The 14,992-nt window shown below is 42.4% G+C and overlaps 24 non-coding genes across 24 annotated transcripts; all 24 read left to right on the forward strand.

The window, feature by feature from the left end:
* The first annotated feature begins 91 nt into the window (after positions 1–91).
* LOC123725753 (U4 spliceosomal RNA) lies at positions 92–227 on the forward strand. Its single transcript, XR_006758267.1, has one exon. It is a non-coding gene; the product is annotated as a U4 spliceosomal RNA (small nuclear RNA).
* Positions 228–624: 397 nt separating this feature from the next.
* Positions 625–766, forward strand: LOC123725674 (U4 spliceosomal RNA). Its single transcript, XR_006758191.1, has one exon. It is a non-coding gene; the product is annotated as a U4 spliceosomal RNA (small nuclear RNA).
* Positions 767–1,357: 591 nt separating this feature from the next.
* Positions 1,358–1,493, forward strand: LOC123725720 (U4 spliceosomal RNA). The gene has a single exon (XR_006758235.1). It is a non-coding gene; the product is annotated as a U4 spliceosomal RNA (small nuclear RNA).
* Positions 1,494–1,889: 396 nt separating this feature from the next.
* On the forward strand, positions 1,890–2,031 carry LOC123725824 (U4 spliceosomal RNA). Its single transcript, XR_006758337.1, has one exon. It is a non-coding gene; the product is annotated as a U4 spliceosomal RNA (small nuclear RNA).
* Positions 2,032–2,625: 594 nt separating this feature from the next.
* Positions 2,626–2,761, forward strand: LOC123725721 (U4 spliceosomal RNA). The gene has a single exon (XR_006758236.1). It is a non-coding gene; the product is annotated as a U4 spliceosomal RNA (small nuclear RNA).
* A 396-nt stretch (positions 2,762–3,157) lies between these two features.
* LOC123725825 (U4 spliceosomal RNA) lies at positions 3,158–3,299 on the forward strand. The gene has a single exon (XR_006758338.1). It is a non-coding gene; the product is annotated as a U4 spliceosomal RNA (small nuclear RNA).
* A 590-nt stretch (positions 3,300–3,889) lies between these two features.
* Positions 3,890–4,025, forward strand: LOC123725722 (U4 spliceosomal RNA). The gene has a single exon (XR_006758237.1). It is a non-coding gene; the product is annotated as a U4 spliceosomal RNA (small nuclear RNA).
* Positions 4,026–4,421: 396 nt separating this feature from the next.
* Positions 4,422–4,563, forward strand: LOC123725826 (U4 spliceosomal RNA). Its single transcript, XR_006758339.1, has one exon. It is a non-coding gene; the product is annotated as a U4 spliceosomal RNA (small nuclear RNA).
* A 591-nt stretch (positions 4,564–5,154) lies between these two features.
* LOC123725743 (U4 spliceosomal RNA) lies at positions 5,155–5,290 on the forward strand. The gene has a single exon (XR_006758257.1). It is a non-coding gene; the product is annotated as a U4 spliceosomal RNA (small nuclear RNA).
* A 395-nt stretch (positions 5,291–5,685) lies between these two features.
* LOC123725827 (U4 spliceosomal RNA) lies at positions 5,686–5,827 on the forward strand. The gene has a single exon (XR_006758340.1). It is a non-coding gene; the product is annotated as a U4 spliceosomal RNA (small nuclear RNA).
* Positions 5,828–6,417: 590 nt separating this feature from the next.
* LOC123725723 (U4 spliceosomal RNA) lies at positions 6,418–6,553 on the forward strand. Its single transcript, XR_006758238.1, has one exon. It is a non-coding gene; the product is annotated as a U4 spliceosomal RNA (small nuclear RNA).
* A 396-nt stretch (positions 6,554–6,949) lies between these two features.
* On the forward strand, positions 6,950–7,091 carry LOC123725828 (U4 spliceosomal RNA). The gene has a single exon (XR_006758341.1). It is a non-coding gene; the product is annotated as a U4 spliceosomal RNA (small nuclear RNA).
* A 591-nt stretch (positions 7,092–7,682) lies between these two features.
* On the forward strand, positions 7,683–7,818 carry LOC123725750 (U4 spliceosomal RNA). The gene has a single exon (XR_006758264.1). It is a non-coding gene; the product is annotated as a U4 spliceosomal RNA (small nuclear RNA).
* Positions 7,819–8,212: 394 nt separating this feature from the next.
* Positions 8,213–8,348, forward strand: LOC123725689 (U4 spliceosomal RNA). Its single transcript, XR_006758205.1, has one exon. It is a non-coding gene; the product is annotated as a U4 spliceosomal RNA (small nuclear RNA).
* Positions 8,349–8,744: 396 nt separating this feature from the next.
* LOC123725676 (U4 spliceosomal RNA) lies at positions 8,745–8,886 on the forward strand. The gene has a single exon (XR_006758193.1). It is a non-coding gene; the product is annotated as a U4 spliceosomal RNA (small nuclear RNA).
* Positions 8,887–9,475: 589 nt separating this feature from the next.
* On the forward strand, positions 9,476–9,611 carry LOC123725744 (U4 spliceosomal RNA). The gene has a single exon (XR_006758258.1). It is a non-coding gene; the product is annotated as a U4 spliceosomal RNA (small nuclear RNA).
* Positions 9,612–10,009: 398 nt separating this feature from the next.
* Positions 10,010–10,151, forward strand: LOC123725681 (U4 spliceosomal RNA). The gene has a single exon (XR_006758198.1). It is a non-coding gene; the product is annotated as a U4 spliceosomal RNA (small nuclear RNA).
* Positions 10,152–10,742: 591 nt separating this feature from the next.
* LOC123725745 (U4 spliceosomal RNA) lies at positions 10,743–10,878 on the forward strand. The gene has a single exon (XR_006758259.1). It is a non-coding gene; the product is annotated as a U4 spliceosomal RNA (small nuclear RNA).
* A 396-nt stretch (positions 10,879–11,274) lies between these two features.
* Positions 11,275–11,417, forward strand: LOC123725680 (U4 spliceosomal RNA). The gene has a single exon (XR_006758197.1). It is a non-coding gene; the product is annotated as a U4 spliceosomal RNA (small nuclear RNA).
* Positions 11,418–12,008: 591 nt separating this feature from the next.
* Positions 12,009–12,144, forward strand: LOC123725746 (U4 spliceosomal RNA). Its single transcript, XR_006758260.1, has one exon. It is a non-coding gene; the product is annotated as a U4 spliceosomal RNA (small nuclear RNA).
* Positions 12,145–12,541: 397 nt separating this feature from the next.
* Positions 12,542–12,683, forward strand: LOC123725829 (U4 spliceosomal RNA). The gene has a single exon (XR_006758342.1). It is a non-coding gene; the product is annotated as a U4 spliceosomal RNA (small nuclear RNA).
* A 590-nt stretch (positions 12,684–13,273) lies between these two features.
* On the forward strand, positions 13,274–13,409 carry LOC123725686 (U4 spliceosomal RNA). The gene has a single exon (XR_006758202.1). It is a non-coding gene; the product is annotated as a U4 spliceosomal RNA (small nuclear RNA).
* Positions 13,410–13,815: 406 nt separating this feature from the next.
* Positions 13,816–13,951, forward strand: LOC123725724 (U4 spliceosomal RNA). The gene has a single exon (XR_006758239.1). It is a non-coding gene; the product is annotated as a U4 spliceosomal RNA (small nuclear RNA).
* Positions 13,952–14,348: 397 nt separating this feature from the next.
* On the forward strand, positions 14,349–14,490 carry LOC123725830 (U4 spliceosomal RNA). The gene has a single exon (XR_006758343.1). It is a non-coding gene; the product is annotated as a U4 spliceosomal RNA (small nuclear RNA).
* The last annotated feature ends 502 nt before the right edge of the window (positions 14,491–14,992 follow it).

A 14,992-nucleotide genomic window follows, 5' to 3' on the forward strand; every position in this document is an offset into this window, starting at 1 on the left:
ACTGCTAGACATACCAATGTAACAAAAAATAATACAGTTTGCTGAAAGCTGTGCAGGATACTGCAAACAGTTTGAGTAGCTGTATCCTGATATTCTTTTGCAGACGCGATATCATAACCTGTGAGGTCCAGCTGAGGAGTGATTATTGCTGGTTGAAAACTTATCCCAAAACCCTGCTTGGAATGACTTGAAATATAGTCAGAAGTAGTCTTGGGGAGAATAGACTCAGCAACAGGGGGGTTCGGGCCCACACTTTCAGCTTTGCCCTCACACTGCCTCTAATTCTTGCAAGAAGTAAGGTACCCAAAGCCAGGTTATACACTTTTTCTTGCCTCCACTAGGTTGAGTTGAAAAGGTTTTGGGTTTGTGACCCATTGCAGCTGAGCCAGTGCTGCAGATTACCCAAAATGCTTTGCTCTCGATATATTTTTTTTTACTACTGGAAAAAAGTAACATCTATTGTATAAGTACCCCACCTTGCCATGAATTACATGTGATCAAGAATCCACCAAAGTGTTAAGTAGGGGGCGAACTTCTAGACATTCCGATGTAAAAACACAATAATACCGTTAACGGAGAAGCTGTGCAAGACACTGCAAACAGTTTGAGTAGCTGTAATTTGACATTCTTTTGCAGTGGCGATATCATAGCCTATGAAGTCCATCTGAGGCGTGATTATTGCTGGTTGAAAACTTAACCCAATACCCCGCTTGGGGCGACTTGAAATATAGTCTTACCTGGCAATTTTTGATAGTCTTATGTGAGACTGCTATATATGTGAAAGAGAAGATAGTGCCAAGACCAAAGATGGACTGCATCAAACTAATTTCCTCTTCAAAATGTTTGATGTTTCAGCAGACAGGTGAACATTATCTTGCAATTAGGTAGAAACAGAAAAAAGGTGGCAGTAGCATACGCTGTGTCAGAAGTAGTGTTGGGGAGAATAAACTCAGCAATAGAGGGTTTGGGCCCACAATTTCAGCTTTGCCCCGACACTGCCTCTAATTGTTGCAAGAAGTAAGTTAACCAAAGCCACTTTACACACTTCTTCTTGCCTCCACTAGAGGCAGTGACAGCAAGATTTAATTGAAAAGGTTTTGGGTTCGCGACCCATTGCAGCTGAGCCAGTGGTGATGATTACCCAAAGTGCTTTGCTCTCGATATTGGTTTTGTACAGGAAAAAAGGTAACATCTATGGAACAAGGACCCCACCTTGCCATTAATTACATGCAATCAAGAATCCACCAAAGTGTTAGGTAGGGGCTAACTGCTAGACATACCAATGTAACAAAAAATAATACAGTTTGCTGAAAGCTGTGCGAGATACTGCAAACAGTTTGAGTAGCTGTATCCTGATATTCTTTCGCAGAGGCGATATCATAACCTGTGAGGTCCAGCTGAGGAGTGATTATTGCTGGTTGAAAACTTATCCCAAAACCCTGCTTGGAATGACTTGAAATATAGTCAGAAGTAGTCTTGGGGAGAATAGACTCAGCAACAGGGGGGTTTGGGCCCACACTTTCAGCTTTGCCCTCACACTGCCTCTAATTCTTGCAAGAAGTAAGGTACCCAAAGCCAGGTTATACACTTTTTCTTGCCTCCACTAGGTTGAGTTGAAAAGGTTTTGGGTTTGTGACCCATTGCAGCTGAGCCAGTGCTGCAGATTACCCAAAATGCTTTGCTCTCGATATAGTTTTTTTACTACTGGAAAAAAGTAACATCTATTGTATAAGTACCCCACCTTGCCATGAATTACATGTGATCAAGAATCCACCAAAGTGTTAAGTAGGGGGCGAACTTCTAGACATTCCGATGTAAAAACACAATAATACCGTTAACGGAGAAGCTGTGCAAGACACTGCAAACAGTTTGAGTAGCTGTAATTTGACATTCTTTTGCAGTGGCGATATCATAGCCTATGAAGTCCATCTGAGGCGTGATTATTGCTGGTTGAAAACTTAACCCAATACCCCGCTTGGGGCGACTTGAAATATAGTCATCCCTGGCAATTTTTGATAGTCTCATGTGAGACTGCTATATATGTGAAAGAGAAGATAGTGCCAAGACCAAAGATGGACTGCATCAAACTCATTTCCTCTTCAAAATGTTTGATGTTTCAGCAGACAGGTGAACATTATCTTGCAACTAGGTAGAAACAGAAAAAAGGTGGCAGTAGCATATGCTGTGTCAGAAGTAGTGTTGGGGAGAATAAACTCAGCAATAGAGGGTTTGGGCCCACAATTTCAGCTTTGCCCCGACACTGCCTCTAATTGTTGCAAGAAGTAAGTTAACCAAAGCCACTTTACACACTTCTTCTTCTTTCCTCCACTAGAGGCAGTGACAGCAAGATTTAATTGAAAAGGTTTTGGGTTCGCGACCCATTGCAGCTGAGCCAGTGGTGATGATTACCCAAAGTGCTTTGCTCTCGATATTGGTTTTGTACAGGAAAAAAGGTAACATCTATGGAACAAGGACCCCACCTTGCCATTAATTACATGCAATCAAGAATCCACCAAAGTGTTAGGTAGGGGCTAACTGCTAGACATACCAATGTAACAAAAAATAATACAGTTTGCTGAAAGCTGTGCGAGATACTGCAAACAGTTTGAGTAGCTGTATCCTGATATTCTTTCGCAGAGGCGATATCATAACCTGTGAGGTCCAGCTGAGGAGTGATTATTGCTGGTTGAAAACTTATCCCAAAACCCTGCTTGGAATGACTTGAAATATAGTCAGAAGTAGTCTTGGGGAGAATAGACTCAGCAACAGGGGGGTTTGGGCCCACACTTTCAGCTTTGCCCTCACACTGCCTCTAATTCTTGCAAGAAGTAAGGTACCCAAAGCCAGGTTATACACTTTTTCTTGCCTCCACTAGGTTGAGTTGAAAAGGTTTTGGGTTTGTGACCCATTGCAGCTGAGCCAGTGCTGCAGATTACCCAAAATGCTTTGCTCTCGATATAGTTTTTTTACTACTGGAAAAAAGTAACATCTATTGTATAAGTACCCCACCTTGCCATGAATTACATGTGATCAAGAATCCACCAAAGTGTTAAGTAGGGGGCGAACTTCTAGACATTCCGATGTAAAAACACAATAATACCGTTAACGGAGAAGCTGTGCAAGACACTGCAAACAGTTTGAGTAGCTGTAATTTGACATTCTTTTGCAGTGGCGATATCATAGCCTATGAAGTCCATCTGAGGCGTGATTATTGCTGGTTGAAAACTTAACCCAATACCCCGCTTGGGGCGACTTGAAATATAGTCATCCCTGGCAATTTTTGATAGTCTCATGTGAGACTGCTATATATGTGAAAGAGAAGATAGTGCCAAGACCAAAGATGGACTGCATCAAACTCATTTCCTCTTCAAAATGTTTGATGTTTCAGCAGACAGGTGAACATTATCTTGCAACTAGGTAGAAACAGAAAAAGGTGGCAGTAGCATACGCTGTGTCAGAAGTAGTGTTGGGGAGAATAAACTCAGCAATAGAGGGTTTGGGCCCACAATTTCAGCTTTGCCCCGACACTGCCTCTAATTGTTGCAAGAAGTAAGTTAACCAAAGCCACTTTACACACTTCTTCTTGCCTCCACTAGAGGCAGCGACAGCAAGATTTAATTGAAAAGGTTTTGGGTTCGCGACCCATTGCAGCTGAGCCAGTGGTGCTGATTACCCAAAGTGCTTTGCTCTCGATATTGGTTTTGTACAGGAAAAAAGGTAACATCTATGGAACAAGGACCCCACCTTGCCATTAATTACATGCAATCAAGAATCCACCAAAGTGTTAGGTAGGGGCTAACTGCTAGACATACCAATGTAACAAAAAATAATACAGTTTGCTGAAAGCTGTGCGAGATACTGCAAACAGTTTGAGTAGCTGTATCCTGATATTCTTTCGCAGAGGCGATATCATAACCTGTGAGGTCCAGCTGAGGAGTGATTATTGCTGGTTGAAAACTTATCCCAAAACCCTGCTTGGAATGACTTGAAATATAGTCAGAAGTAGTCTTGGGGAGAATAGACTCAGCAACAGGGGGGTTTGGGCCCACACTTTCAGCTTTGCCCTCACACTGCCTCTAATTCTTGCAAGAAGTAAGGTACCCAAAGCCAGGTTATACACTTTTTCTTGCCTCCACTAGGTTGAGTTGAAAAGGTTTTGGGTTTGTGACCCATTGCAGCTGAGCCAGTGCTGCAGATTACCCAAAATGCTTTGCTCTCGATATAGTTTTTTTACTACTGGAAAAAAGTAACATCTATTGTATAAGTACCCCACCTTGCCATGAATTACATGTGATCAAGAATCCACCAAAGTGTTAAGTAGGGGGCGAACTTCTAGACATTCCGATGTAAAAACACAATAATACCGTTAACGGAGAAGCTGTGCAAGACACTGCAAACAGTTTGAGTAGCTGTAATTTGACATTCTTTTGCAGTGGCGATATCATAGCCTATGAAGTCCATCTGAGGCGTGATTATTGCTGGTTGAAAACTTAACCCAATACCCCGCTTGGGGCGACTTGAAATATAGTCATCCCTGGCAATTTTTGATAGTCTCATGTGAGACTGCTATATATGTGAAAGAGAAGATAGTGCCAAGACCAAAGATGGACTGCATCAAACTCATTTCCTCTTCAAAATGTTTGATGTTTCAGCAGACAGGTGAACATTATCTTGCAACTAGGTAGAAACAGAAAAAAGGTGGCAGTAGCATACGCTGTGTCAGAAGTAGTGTTGGGGAGAATAAACTCAGCAATAGAGGGTTTGGGCCCACAATTTCAGCTTTGCCCCGACACTGCCTCTAATTGTTGCAAGAAGTAAGTTAACCAAAGCCACTTTACACACTTCTTCTTGCCTCCACTAGAGGCAGCGACAGCAAGATTTAATTGAAAAGGTTTTGGGTTCGCGACCCATTGCAGCTGAGCCAGTGGTGATGATTACCCAAAGTGCTTTGCTCTCGATATTGGTTTTGTACAGGAAAAAAGGTAACATCTATGGAACAAGGACCCCACCTTGCCATTAATTACATGCAATCAAGAATCCACCAAAGTGTTAGGTAGGGGCTAACTGCTAGACATACCAATGTAACAAAAAATAATACAGTTTGCTGAAAGCTGTGCGAGATACTGCAAACAGTTTGAGTAGCTGTATCCTGATATTCTTTCGCAGAGGCGATATCATAACCTGTGAGGTCCAGCTGAGGAGTGATTATTGCTGGTTGAAAACTTATCCCAAAACCCTGCTTGGAATGACTTGAAATATAGTCAGAAGTAGTCTTGGGGAGAATAGACTCAGCAACAGGGGGGTTCGGGCCCACACTTTCAGCTTTGCCCTCACACTGCCTCTAATTCTTGCAAGAAGTAAGGTACCCAAAGCCAGGTTATACACTTTTTCTTGCCTCCACTAGGTTGAGTTGAAAAGGTTTTGGGTTTGTGACCCATTGCAGCTGAGCCAGTGCTGCAGATTACCCAAAATGCTTTGCTCTCGATATAGTTTTTTACTACTGGAAAAAAGTAACATCTATTGTATAAGTACCCCACCTTGCCATGAATTACATGTGATCAAGAATCCACCAAAGTGTTAAGTAGGGGGCGAACTTCTAGACATTCCGATGTAAAAACACAATAATACCGTTAACGGAGAAGCTGTGCAAGACACTGCAAACAGTTTGAGTAGCTGTAATTTGACATTCTTTTGCAGTGGCGATATCATAGCCTATGAAGTCCATCTGAGGCGTGATTATTGCTGGTTGAAAACTTAACCCAATACCCCGCTTGGGGCGACTTGAAATATAGTCATCCCTGGCAATTTTTGATAGTCTCATGTGAGACTGCTATATATGTGAAAGAGAAGATAGTGCCAAGACCAAAGATGGACTGCATCAAACTCATTTCCTCTTCAAAATGTTTGATGTTTCAGCAGACAGGTGAACATTATCTTGCAACTAGGTAGAAACAGAAAAAGGTGGCAGTAGCATACGCTGTGTCAGAAGTAGTGTTGGGGAGAATAAACTCAGCAATAGAGGGTTTGGGCCCACAATTTCAGCTTTGCCCCGACACTGCCTCTAATTGTTGCAAGAAGTAAGTTAACCAAAGCCACTTTACACACTTCTTCTTGCCTCCACTAGAGGCAGCGACAGCAAGATTTAATTGAAAAGGTTTTGGGTTCGCGACCCATTGCAGCTGAGCCAGTGGTGATGATTACCCAAAGGGCTTTGCTCTCGATATTGGTTTTGTACAGGAAAAAAGGTAACATCTATTGAACAAGGACCCCACCTTGCCATTAATTACATGCAATCAAGAATCCACCAAAGTGTTAGGTAGGGGCTAACTGCTAGACATACCAATGTAACAAAAAATAATACAGTTTGCTGAAAGCTGTGCGAGATACTGCAAACAGTTTGAGTAGCTGTATCCTGATATTCTTTCGCAGAGGCGATATCATAACCTGTGAGGTCCAGCTGAGGAGTGATTATTGCTGGTTGAAAACTTATCCCAAAACCCTGCTTGGAATGACTTGAAATATAGTCAGAAGTAGTCTTGGGGAGAATAGACTCAGCAACAGGGGGGTTCGGGCCCACACTTTCAGCTTTGCCCTCACACTGCCTCTAATTCTTGCAAGAAGTAAGGTACCCAAAGCCAGGTTATACACTTTTTCTTGCCTCCACTAGGTTGAGTTGAAAAGGTTTTGGGTTTGTGACCCATTGCAGCTGAGCCAGTGCTGCAGATTACCCAAAATGCTTTGCTCTCGATATAGTTTTTTTACTACTGGAAAAAAGTAACATCTATTGTATAAGTACCCCACCTTGCCATGAATTACATGTGATCAAGAATCCACCAAAGTGTTAAGTAGGGGGCGAACTTCTAGACATTCCGATGTAAAAACACAATAATACCGTTAACGGAGAAGCTGTGCAAGACACTGCAAACAGTTTGAGTAGCTGTAATTTGACATTCTTTTGCAGTGGCGATATCATAGCCTATGAAGTCCATCTGAGGCGTGATTATTGCTGGTTGAAAACTTAACCCAATACCCCGCTTGGGGCGACTTGAAATATAGTCATCCCTGGCAATTTTTGATAGTCTCATGTGAGACTGCTATATATGTGAAAGAGAAGATAGTGCCAAGACCAAAGATGGACTGCATCAAACTCATTTCCTCTTCAAAATGTTTGATGTTTCAGCAGACAGGTGAACATTATCTTGCAACTAGGTAGAAACAGAAAAAAGGTGGCAGTAGCATACGCTGTGTCAGAAGTAGTGTTGGGGAGAATAAACTCAGCAATAGAGGGTTTGGGCCCACAATTTCAGCTTTGCCCCGACACTGCCTCTAATTGTTGCAAGAAGTAAGTTAACCAAAGCCACTTTACACACTTCTTCTTGCCTCCACTAGAGGCAGTGACAGCAAGATTTAATTGAAAAGGTTTTGGGTTCGCGACCCATTGCAGCTGAGCCAGTGGTGCTGATTACCCAAAGTGCTTTGCTCTCGATATTGGTTTTGTACAGGAAAAAAGGTAACATCTATGGAACAAGGACCCCACCTTGCCATTAATTACATGCAATCAAGAATCCACCAAAGTGTTAGGTAGGGGCTAACTGCTAGACATACCAATGTAACAAAAAATAATACAGTTTGCTGAAAGCTGTGCGAGATACTGCAAACAGTTTGAGTAGCTGTATCCTGATATTCTTTCGCAGAGGCGATATCATAACCTGTGAGGTCCAGCTGAGGAGTGATTATTGCTGGTTGAAAACTTATCCCAAAACCCTGCTTGGAATGACTTGAAATATAGTCAGAAGTAGTCTTGGGGAGAATAGACTCAGCAATAGGGGGTTTGGGCCCACAATTTCAGCTTTGCCCCCACACTGCCTCTAATTGTTGCAAGAAGTAAGTTAACCAAAGCCACGTTACACACTTTTTCTTGCCTCCACTAGGTTGAGTTGAAAAGGTTTTGGGTTTGCGACCCATTGCAGCTGAGCCAGTGGTGCTGATTACCCAAAGTGCTTTGCTCTCGATATTGGTTTTGTACAGGAAAAAAGGTAACATCTATTGAACAAGGACCCCACCTTGTCATGAATTACATGTGATCAAGAATCCACCAAAGTGTTAGGTAGGGGGCGAACTGCTAGACATACCAATGTAAAAACACAATAATACAGTTTGCGGAGAAGCTGTGCGAGACACTGCAAACAGTTTGAGTAGCTGTATTCCTGACATTCTTTTGCAGAGGCGATATCATAGCCTGTGAGGTCCAGCTGAGGAGTGATTATTGCTGGTTGAAAACTTATCCCAAAACCCTGCTTGGAATGACTTGAAATATAGTCAGAAGTAGTCTTGGGGAGAATAGACTCAGCAACAGGGGGTTTGGGCCCACACTTTCAGCTTTGCCCTCACACTGCCTCTAATTCTTGCAAGAAGTAAGGTACCCAAAGCCAGGTTATACACTTTTTCTTGCCTCCACTAGGTTGAGTTGAAAAGGTTTTGGGTTTGTGACCCATTGCAGCTGAGCCAGTGCTGCAGATTACCCAAAATGCTTTGCTCTCGATATAGTTTTTTTACTACTGGAAAAAGGTAACATCTATTGTATAAGTACCCCACCTTGCCATGAATTACATGTGATCAAGAATCCACCAAAGTGTTAAGTAGGGGGGCGAACTTCTAGACATTCCGATGTAAAAACACAATAATACCGTTAACGGAGAAGCTGTGCAAGACACTGCAAACAGTTTGAGTAGCTGTAATTTGACATTCTTTTGCAGTGGCGATATCATAGCCTATGAAGTCCATCTGAGGCGTGATTATTGCTGGTTGAAAACTTAACCCAATACCCCGATTGGGGCGACTTGAAATATAGTCATCCCTGGCAATTTTTGATAGTCTCATGTGAGACTGCTATATATGTGAAAGAGAAGACAGTGCCAAGACCAAAGATGGACTGCATCAAACTCATTTCCTCTTCAAAATGTTTGATGTTTCAGCAGACAGGTGAACATTATCTTGCAACTAGGTAGAAACAGAAAAAGGTGGCAGTAGCATACGCTGTGTCAGAAGTAGTGTTGGGGAGAATAAACTCAGCAATAGAGGGTTTGGGCCCACAATTTCAGCTTTGCCCCGACACTGCCTCTAATTGTTGCAAGAAGTAAGTTAACCAAAGCCACTTTACACACTTCTTCTTGCCTCCACTAGAGGCAGCGACAGCAAGATTTAATTGAAAAGGTTTTGGGTTCGCGACCCATTGCAGCTGAGCCAGTGGTGCTGATTACCCAAAGTGCTTTGCTCTCGATATTGCTTTTGTACAGGAAAAAGGTAACATCTATGGAACAAGGACCCCACCTTGCAATTAATTACATGCAATCAAGAATCCACCAAAGTGTTAGGTAGGGGCTAACTGCTAGACATACCAATGTAACAAAAAATAATACAGTTTGCTGAAAGCTGTGCGAGATACTGCAAACAGTTTGAGTAGCTGTATCCTGATATTCTTTCGCAGAGGCGATATCATAACCTGTGAGGTCCAGCTGAGGAGTGATTATTGCTGGTTGAAAACTTATCCCAAAACCCTGCTTGGAATGACTTGAAATATAGTCAGAAGTAGTCTTGGGGAGAATAGACTCAGCAACAGGGGGGTTTGGGCCCACACTTTCAGCTTTGCCCTCACACTGCCTCTAATTCTTGCAAGAAGTAAGGTACCCAAAGCCAGGTTATACACTTTTTCTTGCCTCCACTAGGTTGAGTTGAAAAGGTTTTGGGTTTGTGACCCATTGCAGCTGAGCCAGTGCTGCAGATTACCCAAAATGCTTTGCTCTCGATATAGTTTTTTTTACTACTGGAAAAAAGTAACATCTATTGTATAAGTACCCCACCTTGCCATGAATTACATGTGATCAAGAATCCACCAAAGTGTTAAGTAGGGGGGCGAACTTCTAGACATTCCGATGTAAAAACACAATAATACCGTTAACGGAGAAGCTGTGCAAGACACTGCAAACAGTTTGAGTAGCTGTAATTTGACATTCTTTTGCAGTGGCGATATCATAGCCTATGAAGTCCATCTAAGGTGTGATTATTGCTGGTTGAAAACTTAACCCAATACCCTGCTTGGGGCAACTTGAAATATAGTCATCCCTGGCAATTTTTGATAGTCTCATGTGAGACTGCTATAAATGTAAAAGAGAAGATAGTGCCAAGACCAAAGATGGACTGCATCAAACTCATTTTCTCTTCAAAATGTTTGATGTTTCAGCAGACAGGTGAACATTATCTTGCAACTAGGTAGAAACAGAAAAAAGGTGGCAGTAGCATACGCTGTGTCAGAAGTAGTGTTGGGGAGAATAAACTCAGCAATAGAGGGTTTGGGCCCACAATTTCAGCTTTGCCCCGACACTGCCTCTAATTGTTGCAAGAAGTAAGTTAACCAAAGCCACTTTACACACTTCTTCTTGCCTCCACTAGAGGCAGCGACAGCAAGATTTAATTGAAAAGGTTTTGGGTTCGCGACCCATTGCAGCTGAGCCAGTGGTGCTGATTACCCAAAGTGCTTTGCTCTCGATATTGGTTTTGTACAGGAAAAAAGGTAACATCTATGGAACAAGGACCCCACCTTGCCATTAATTACATGCAATCAAGAATCCACCAAAGTGTTAGGTAGGGGCTAACTGCTAGACATACCAATGTAACAAAAAATAATACAGTTTGCTGAAAGCTGTGCGAGATACTGCAAACAGTTTGAGTTGCTGTATCCTGATATTCTTTCGCAGAGGCGATATCATAACCTGTGAGGTCCAGCTGAGGAGTGATTATTGCTGGTTGAAAACTTATCCCAAAACCCTGCTTGGAATGACTTGAAATATAGTCAGAAGTAGTCTTGGGGAGAATAGACTCAGCAACAGGGGGGTTTGGGCCCACACTTTCAGCTTTGCCCTCACACTGCCTCTAATTCTTGCAAGAAGTAAGGTACCCAAAGCCAGGTTATACACTTTTTCTTGCCTCCACTAGGTTGAGTTGAAAAGGTTTTGGGTTTGTGACCCATTGCAGCTGAGCCAGTGCTGCAGATTACCCAAAATGCTTTGCTCTCGATATAGTTTTTTTTACTACTGGAAAAAGTAACATCTATTGTATAAGTACCCCACCTTGCCATGAATTACATGTGATCAATAATCCACCAAAGTGTTAAGTAGGGGGCGAACTTCTAGATATTCCGATGTAAAAACACAATAATACCGTTAACGGAGAAGCTGTGCAAGACACTGCAAACAGTTTGAGTAGCTGTAATTTGACATTCTTTTGCAGTGGCAATATCATAGCCTATGAAGTCCATCTGAGGTGTGATTATTGCTGGTTGAAAACTTAACCCAATACCCCGATATGGGGCGACTTGAAATATAGTCAACCCTGGCAATTTTTGATAGTCTCATGTGAGACTGCTATATATGAGAAAGAGAAGACAGTGCCAAGACCAAAGAAGGACTGCATCAAACTCATTTCCTCTTCAAAATGTTTGATGTTTCAGCAGACAGGTGAACATTATCTTGCAACTAGGTAGAAACAGAAAAAAGGTGGCAGTAACATACGCTGTGTCAGAAGTAGTGTTGGGGAGAATAAACTCAGCAATAGAGGGTTTGGGCCCACAATTTCAGCTTTGCCCCGACACTGCCTCTAATTGTTGCAAGAAGTAAGTTAACCAAAGCCACTTTACACACTTCTTCTTGCCTCCACTAGAGGCATCGACAGCAAGATTTAATTGAAAAGGTTTTGGGTTCGCGACCCATTGCAGCTGAGCCAGTGGTGCTGATTACCCAAAGTGCTTTGCTCTCGATATTGGTTTTGTACAGGAAAAAAGGTAACATCTATGGAACAAGGACCCCACCTTGCCATTAATTACATGCAATCAAGAATCCACCAAAGTGTTAGGTAGGGGCTAACTGCTAGACATACCAATGTAACAAAAAATAATACAGTTTGCTGAAAGCTGTGCGAGATACTGCAAACAGTTTGAGTAGCTGTATCCTGATATTCTTTCGCAGAGGCGATATCATAACCTGTGAGGTCCAGCTGAGGAGTGATTATTGCTGGTTGAAAACTTATCCCAAAACCCTGCTTGGAATGACTTGAAATATAGTCAGAAGTAGTCTTGGGGAGAATAGACTCAGCAACAGGGGGGTTTGGGCCCACACTTTCAGCTTTGCCCTCACACTGCCTCTAATTCTTGCAAGAAGTAAGGTACCCAAAGCCAGGTTATACACTTTTTCTTGCCTCCACTAGGTTGAGTTGAAAAGGTTTTGGGTTTGTGACCCATTGCAGCTGAGCCAGTGCTGCAGATTACCCAAAATGCTTTGCTCTCGATATAGTTTTTTTTACTACTGGAAAAAAGTAACATCTATTGTATAAGTACCCCACCTTGCCATGAATTACATGTGATCAAGAATCCACCAAAGTGTTAAGTAGGGGGCGAACTTCTAGACATTCCGATGTAAAAACACAATAATACCGTTAACGGAGAAGCTGTGCAAGACACTGCAAACAGTTTGAGTAGCTGTAATTTGACATTCTTTTGCAGTGGCGATATCATAGCCTATGAAGTCCATCTGAGGCGTGATTATTGCTGGTTGAAAACTTAACCCAATACCCCGCTTGGGGCGACTTGAAATATAGTCATCCCTGGCAATTTTTGATAGTCTCATGTGAGACTACTATATATATGAAAGAGAAGATAGTGCCAAGACCAAAGATGGACTGCATCAAACTCATTTCCTCTTCAAAATGTTTGATGTTTCAGCAGACAGGTGACCATTATCTTGCAACTAGGTAGAAACAGAAAAAAGGTGGCAGTAACATACGCTGTGTCAGAAGTAGTGTTGGGGAGAATAAACTCAGCAATAGAGGGTTTGGGCCCACAATTTCAGCTTTGCCCCGACACTGCCTCTAATTGTTGCAAGAAGTAAGTTAACCAAAGCCACTTTACACACTTCTTCTTGCCTCCACTAGAGGCAGCGACAGCAAGATTTAATTGAAAAGGTTTTGGGTTCGCGACCCATTGCAGCTGAGCCAGTGGTGCTGATTACCCAAAGTGCTTTGCTCTCGATATTGGTTTTGTACAGGAAAAAGGTAACATCTATGGAACAAGGACCCCACCTTGCCATTAATTACATGCAATCAAGAATCCACCAAAGTGTTAGGTAGGGGCTAACTGCTAGACATACCAATGTAACAAAAAATAATACAGTTTGCTGAAAGCTGTGCGAGATACTGCAAACAGTTTGAGTAGCTGTATCCTGATATTCTTTCGCAGAGGCGATATCATAACCTGTGAGGTCCAGCTGAGGAGTGATTATTGCTGGTTGAAAACTTATCCCAAAACCCTGCTTGGAATGACTTGAAATATAGTCAGAAGTAGTCTTGGGGAGAATAAACTCAGCAATAGAGGGTTTGGGCCCACAATTTCAGCTTTGCCCCGACACTGCCTCTAATTGTTGCAAGAAGTAAGTTAACCAAAGCCACTTTACACACTTCTTCTTGCCTCCACTAGAGGCAGTGACAGCAAGATTTAATTGAAAAGGTTTTGGGTTCGCGACCCATTGCAGCTGAGCCAGTGGTGCTGATTACCCAAAGTGCTTTGCTCTCGATATTGGTTTTGTACAGGAAAAAAGGTAACATCTATGGAACAAGGACCCCACCTTGCCATTAATTACATGCAATCAAGAATCCACCAAAGTGTTAGGTAGGGGCTAACTGCTAGACATACCAATGTAACAAAAAATAATACAGTTTGCTGAAAGCTGTGCGAGATACTGCAAACAGTTTGAGTAGCTGTATCCTGATATTCTTTCGCAGAGGCGATATCATAACCTGTGAGGTCCAGCTGAGGAGTGATTATTGCTGGTTGAAAACTTATCCCAAAACCCTGCTTGGAATGACTTGAAATATAGTCAGAAGTAGTCTTGGGGAGAATAGACTCAGCAACAGGGGGGTTTGGGCCCACACTTTCAGCTTTGCCCTCACACTGCCTCTAATTCTTGCAAGAAGTAAGGTACCCAAAGCCAGGTTATACACTTTTTCTTGCCTCCACTAGGTTGAGTTGAAAAGGTTTTGGGTTTGTGACCCATTGCAGCTGAGCCAGTGCTGCAGATTACCCAAAATGCTTTGCTCTCGATATAGTTTTTTTACTACTGGAAAAAAGTAACATCTATTGTATAAGTACCCCACCTTGCCATGAATTACATGTGATCAAGAATCCACCAAAGTGTTAAGTAGGGGGGCGAACTTCTAGACATTCCGATGTAAAAACACAATAATACCGTTAACGGAGAAGCTGTGCAAGACACTGCAAACAGTTTGAGTAGCTGTAATTTGACATTCTTTTGCAGTGGCGATATCATAGCCTATGAAGTCCATCTGAGGCGTGATTATTGCTGGTTGAAAACTTAACCCAATACCCCGCTTGGGGCGACTTGAAATATAGTCATCCCTGGCAATTTTTGATAGTCTCATGTGAGACTACTATATATATGAAAGAGAAGATAGTGCCAAGACCAAAGATGGACTGCATCAAACTCATTTCCTCTTCAAAATGTTTGATGTTTCAGCAGACAGGTGACCATTATCTTGCAACTAGGTAGAAACAGAAAAAGGTGGCAGTAACATACGCTGTGTCAGAAGTAGTGTTGGGGAGAATAAACTCAGCAATAGAGGGTTTGGGCCCACAATTTCAGCTTTGCCCCGACACTGCCTCTAATTGTTGCAAGAAGTAAGTTAACCAAAGCCACTTTACACACTTCTTCTTGCCTCCACTAGAGGCAGCGACAGCAAGATTTAATTGAAAAGGTTTTGGGTTCGCGACCCATTGCAGCTGAGCCAGTGGTGCTGATTACCCAAAGTGCTTTGCTCTCGATATTGGTTTTGTACAGGAAAAAAGGTAACATCTATGGAACAAGGACCCCACCTTGCCATTAATTACATGCAATCAAGAATCCACCAAAGTGTTAGGTAGGGGCTAACT

This window comes from Salmo salar, chromosome ssa12 (genome assembly GCF_905237065.1).
Source record: "Salmo salar chromosome ssa12, Ssal_v3.1, whole genome shotgun sequence".
NCBI classification, from domain to species: Eukaryota; Metazoa; Chordata; class Actinopteri; order Salmoniformes; family Salmonidae; genus Salmo; species Salmo salar.